We start from the raw sequence: 6000 nt of genomic DNA, 5'->3' as shown, positions 1-6000 counted from the left end.
CACAGCAGGGCCAGAACTCCTGCAAGGAATCCTGCAGGAAGCTCTGAAAGTGAGGGATCTTAGAGACACTGAGGAAAGCTGTAGGCACAGAATGGAGCCAGCCCAAGAGAGAGGCTGTGTGTTCTGCAGGTGGCAGAGCTGGACAGGCAAGTTACTCAAGCCCATTGGAGCCCAGTGGTTCGTTCCCTCATGAGCCTGAGGTGCCAGACATGGAGCTACAGGCTATTTGGTGTTTGCTCTTCTGGGCTTCCATCTTGTTTGAGCTGATCTTTCCTGGCTGTGCCCCAGCCCTCCATTTTGGAACGACTGATGTTTACTCAGTGACATTGTATACTAGACATATGTTTCTTGATTTTTTTAAACTTACAGGGGCTAACAAGAGTTTGCTTTGAGCCTCAGAAGGTTGGGGCTATTAAAGACTATGGGGATTTTGAAGTTGGACTGAGTATCTTTTGCACTGTGAGATGGCCATGACCCTGTGGGGATCAGAGGTGGAAATTTATGGTTTAAAAATTATGAGCTGGAGGTCCTGTGAGTTCGAAGCCAGCCTGGTCTACAAAGTGAGTCCAGGACAGCCAAGGCTACACAGAGAAACCTTGTCTTGAAAAACCAAACCAAACCAACCAACCAAACAAACAAAAAACAAAAAAACACAAAACAAAGCAAAACAAAAATTATGAGCTGGGCTGGTAAGATGACTCAGTGGGCAAAGTACTTGGTGTGCAAGTTCACCCACCTAAACTGGATATGCCCAGGACCTACAGTGAAAATAGAGAAGTGATTCCTGAAAGTTGTGCTTTGACCTTCACATGTATACCATGGCAAGTTTACACACACACACACACACACACACACACACCCCACCACCACCTACTACTACTACTAGTGCTTCTAAGACATCCTGTGTTGAGTATTGAGTTTCTAAGGGATAGATAGATTTGTGAAGGTTAAGTGTCACTGTCAACTTGATTGTTTTACAAATGAGCACCGGTGAGGCTTACCTTCGGATACTCCTTTAAGGCTGTTTCCAGAGAAGGTTGACTGACAAAAGAATTCTCATGCTCAGATGTGCTACAGCATCTCATAAACTATGGTCCTGGACTGGATAAAGAGGAGAAAAGGAGAAAGCCAGCTGAGCACCAGTGTCCCCTTTCTCTGCTTCTGAATCTGCCTAGATGTGAGCAAGCAACCTCATGTTCCATACATGTTTTCTCCAACTCCATCATGATGAACTGTGCCCCTTTAAAATGTGTGCCAAAAATAAGCTGTCACTCCTTAAGCTGCTTCTGGTCAGGGTTTTGGTTGCTGCAATGAGGAAAGTTAACTTTTATGTTTCGGTTTGTTTGTTTTGTTTTTCTTTTCTTTTTTTAAATTTTAATGTAGATACATTGGTGTGAAGGTGTCAGATCTTGGAGTTACAGACAGTTGTGAGCTGCCATGTGGGTGCTGGGAATTGAACTTGGGTCCTTTAGAAGAACAGGCAGTGCGCTTAACCACTGAGCCATCTCTCCAGCCCCTGTTTTGTTTTTCAAGAGAGATCAGTTCTATCTATACAGTCTTGGCTGTCTTGGAACTCCATCTGTAGACCAGGCTGGCCTCAAACTCACAGAGATTCACCTGCCTCTGCCTCCTGAGTGCTGGGATTAAAGGTGTGCAACCACCACTGCCAGGAAAGGAGAGTTAACCATTACAATATTGAAGATGTCCAAAGCTGGATTCCCCAGCATCCTCTCTGTCTAAGCTCCCCCCACTGTAATTTTCTCTATTCCCATGTTAATCTTCCAGGGGTCCAGCCTGAAACCTTGGAGTCATATTAACTCTAATTTTCACCCCCAGATTCTCAGCAAATCCTGTCCACTCTATCTTTGAAGCATTCCCAGAATCAAGCATTCCATTCTGTCCCCTCTGGTGCCACTCTTGTCCACTACTGCCTCTTGCTTGGACTATCTTTTTTTTTTTTTTTTTTTTTTTTTGGCTTTTCGAGACAGGGTTTCTCTGTGCAGCCTTGGCCATCCTGGACTCACTTTGTAGACCAAGCTGGCCTCGAACTCACAGCGATCCGCCTGCCTCTGCCTCCCGAGTGCTGGGATTAAAGGCGTGTGCCACCACGCCTGGCTGCCTGGACTATCTTGGTGTCCTTCTCCCAGATCGCCCTCTTGTGATCTCAGGCTCCATCAGCCTATACCCACGGAGCCACAGAGGGACCCTGTGAACTTAGGTCACATCATAACTCTCCTTTGTTGAGAAGTTCCGTGGCCTCCACCTTTCTCAGAGAAGTCAAGGTCACTCTTGCTCTATTGTGAGAGCTTGTCTGCGGTACACTGTCCATTTGGGCATGTATGGAGGCCAAAGATGGATATAAAGATGTCTGTATTGTTTTCCACCTTACCTTTTGGGAAAGAGTCTTTCACTGAACTTGGAGCTGACATGACATTCCAGGTAGTCAGCCTGGCCAGCCAGTCCCTGAGATCCACCTGTCTCTTCTTCCCAACGTTGGGTTACAGGTGTGCACCTCCATATCTGGCTTTTACACAGATGCTATGGATCTGAACTCAGGTCCTCCCAGTTGCTTAAGCAAGCACTTTGCCAACCGAGGCAGCTTCCCAGTCCCAGATGTCCAAGTCTTTATGATCATGCAGTGCTCATACCTGGCTCCTTTCCCTCTCGCGGCTCCTCCTACAGTGATCCATCCCTCTTGCAGTTCCCTGAACATGAGAGTCCAGCCTCCAGCCTCTACACCTGATGTTCTTGATGCTGGGCTGCAGGCAGCATCTACTCCTGCTTTACTGGCCTTTTCAGACATAAGAGTGTTGGTGCTAGTGGGCACCTTACTGAGGTTCATTGCTCTCTGTGCCAAACATTCTGGATGAGATTTCTCTCAAGCTGGAAACCAACTTCATTCATTCATTCATTCATTCATTCATTCAAGCGTTCATTCATTCATCCATCAATTCACCTGTCTGGCTAACACTGGCTTGCTGGTAATGTTCCTGCACAGAAGTCACGAGCTTCCCACAGGCCACTGGCGGCATCTAGGAGGTGAGAGGTGGTGTGGTATGGACGTGGGTTCAGACACCTGGTGGCCAAGTTCATGGAGGTAGGCACATGAGAGGCTTCTGGCTTGCTTCTTTGAGGACCTCTTTCTCAGAATTTTTTCGTGCTGATTGGTTTGAGGTATTCTGCTGGCCAGCTTGATACTCATGGCTACTGGGAGCTTGGGTCCCCATAGCTGGGTCCCCAGTGCCTGCTTTAGGGTGCTCTTGGCATGGCAGAAACATAACCTTCTGTTTAGTTTTATTTATTTACTTTTTTTGAGACAGGGTCCCGCATTGCCTTGCACTTTCTATGCAACGAGGATAACTCCTGAGCCTCCTGCTTCCAACTCCCAAGGACAGGCCCGCACCAGCGTGTCCATATATATATGTGTATGTGTACACACACACACACACACACACACACACACACACACACACACACACGATTAAAAGAATGTGCCATCATGCCCAATATAAGCTTCTATTGAAAATAAAAAGTTTACTATTTGTGACTTTGCACATTAACAAGCTTACGAACCAACTGACACAGTGACCCAGTTCAGGCTTCTTCAACGCCTTTTTTCTCACCTGTGAATCAGGGATGTTACTGACAGTACCACACAAAGGGAAAGGGGGCAAATCGGATGCACGTCTTAGTAATGCCTGTTGCATAGTGCAGACCAGAAACATCGGAGATGGGGCTGGGGTCCCAGCCTGAATAAGGGGCGAGGACAGCCTCAGCACAGCCAAAAAGAAGGGGGGAAAAGGTAACTTTGTCCCTAAACCACTCTCTTTTCAACAAAGGCTCCAGGAACTAGGTTTGCCTTCAAAATTTGGTAACCAGCTGCTGCAAAAGTGGTATTTGAAGAGGGTGTGGCTGTTTGTATGGAGAAAATTGCTGGCCCTTGTCAAAGTTGCCACGGGGCACTGCTGGAAATCTGGGTTTGGACTTGGCAGTCCTAATTCGAGCTTTAGATCCAGGAAACAAACTGGGGTGGGGTGGGGAGCCAGACTTGTAAATGTGTGGCCCTACATCTGTGGAAGCCATTGGCAGGCCCATTGCAGAATTCAAGATGCGAGCAGGTCAGCTTTGCTCTCTGGGAAAGTGGTATTCTGGGTATCAGCACCCCTGTGGGATGTCTGCATTGGGGGCAGGTAATGTGACTCAGTAGACAGAGTGCCTACTTAGCATGCACAAAGCCTCAGGTTCTAGCCTCAGCCCTGCCTAAAGCAGGTGCGGTGGTGCACACTTATAATCTTAGCGCTCGGGAAGTGGAGGCAGGAGGATCCGAAGTTAAGGTCATCCTTGTGTTCATAGTGAGTTTGAGGCTAGCCTGGGGTATTTGAGACCTTGTTTCAGAAACAAAAAAGAAGTGTGTGTGTGTGTGTGTGTGTGTGTGTGTGTGTGTGTATGTGCGCGCGTGCGCGTGTAGATGATGACGGTGGCCGTGTGGTTCAAACTGGTTTGTTATTAATAACTGTGCTGATAGCTGGGCAGTGGTGGCGCATGCCTTTAATCCCAGCACTCGGGAGGCAGAGGCAGGTGGATCGCTGTGAGTTCGAGGCCAGCCTGGTCTACAAAGCGAGTCTAGGACAGCCAAGGCTACACAGAGAAACCCTGTCTCGAAAAACAAAACAAAACAACAACAACAAAAAAAAATCCAACAAAGCAATACAAATATCTACAAGAAACTCAGACATGCGTGCTAGGCAGTGTCACTGTCCCAGGGTGGGGAGACACAGAGACGTATCCCAGAAGTCTGAGAGGGAGGAGGAGGATGTGAGAGAGGAGTGGAGGGTACCACCTGTGCATTTGAGGCTACCCTTGGTCACAGGTGGAGAAGGAGATTGTCACTCACTGAGCACCTACTGTATACCAGCTGCCTGTGTGGTGTGTTTCAATGGTTCTCCGGCTACCTTAGGAGACACTGACAGCTCATGGCTGCAGATGGGGTGCCCTTGGCACTCTGTGGGCAACTTGTGTGCTGCTATGCCCTACAACAGAGAACTACCCTGATCCCAAATGTCACTCATCCTGGGTTTGCTCCCTCAGACTCTCATCTTACAGATTAAAAAAACAGAGCTTCCCAGAGGTGAGGTGCCCTGGCCAAGGTCACCTAGCCAGCTGGATTTGACTGGCACAATGATGCTGCCACCAGCTAGGGAGTAAGAGTAAGCAACACTTTCAAGACAGGGGCCACTGAAACTCAGAAAGGTGTGGGATGCTTCTATGGACAGAAGCAGGGTTATGCCAGGGCAGCTCAGGAATGACAGGCTAACGACCTTTCAGAGACATTACTCCATGACCCACAGCTGACAGGCTCAGTGCTTCACTTCCATCTATCCAGGATGCCATGCTCATGCCAAAGCCCACGTCAAATGTCACAGGGCCCAAAGGCTCTAGAAGAACAAGGCCACGAGTGGCAGCAGCTACCACTCTCTTCTATCCTTGGGTAAATGACAATTTTACTCCAAGGCCCCAGAGAACTCTTCTAGGCATCTTGAAGGGAAGTAAATAGGTTAATATGCTCCTAATGCTCCTGCCCCAGAGATGATGACAGTCCAGAGGGACAGTTATGTTAAATTCCACAGGAGACAATAGATCAGCTACCTGCCAGGTAGGGACTGAACATGCGGTTTAGACAGGGGCCAGGGTCACGAGGCCAGCTGACAAATGCAGGAATACTTAAGAGTGGAGATAGACTTTCTAGGCTGTTAAAATCACATCCCAGGAAGTACGGCCCAGCCTTATGCTGGTCCCTAAAAGCAAGGCACTATTGTTCTTCTCTTTCTATTGAGGCAAACGGAGGAGCTTTAGATGGGGGACACCAACCATGGTCACCAGTGAAGGGTTGAACGCCAGTAGCTGACTCGGGGTCCCAGTGCCTCTTGAGGGTCCACATTCTTCTTTAAGGGAAATGAGCACGTGAGCTGAGCGTTTGCAAGATCAAGGTCACACGGAGCA

Source organism: Acomys russatus, chromosome 4 (genome assembly GCF_903995435.1).
Source record: "Acomys russatus chromosome 4, mAcoRus1.1, whole genome shotgun sequence".
In the NCBI taxonomy this organism is placed as follows: domain Eukaryota; kingdom Metazoa; phylum Chordata; class Mammalia; order Rodentia; family Muridae; genus Acomys; species Acomys russatus.
Note: the sequence above shows the minus strand (reverse complement) of the source record.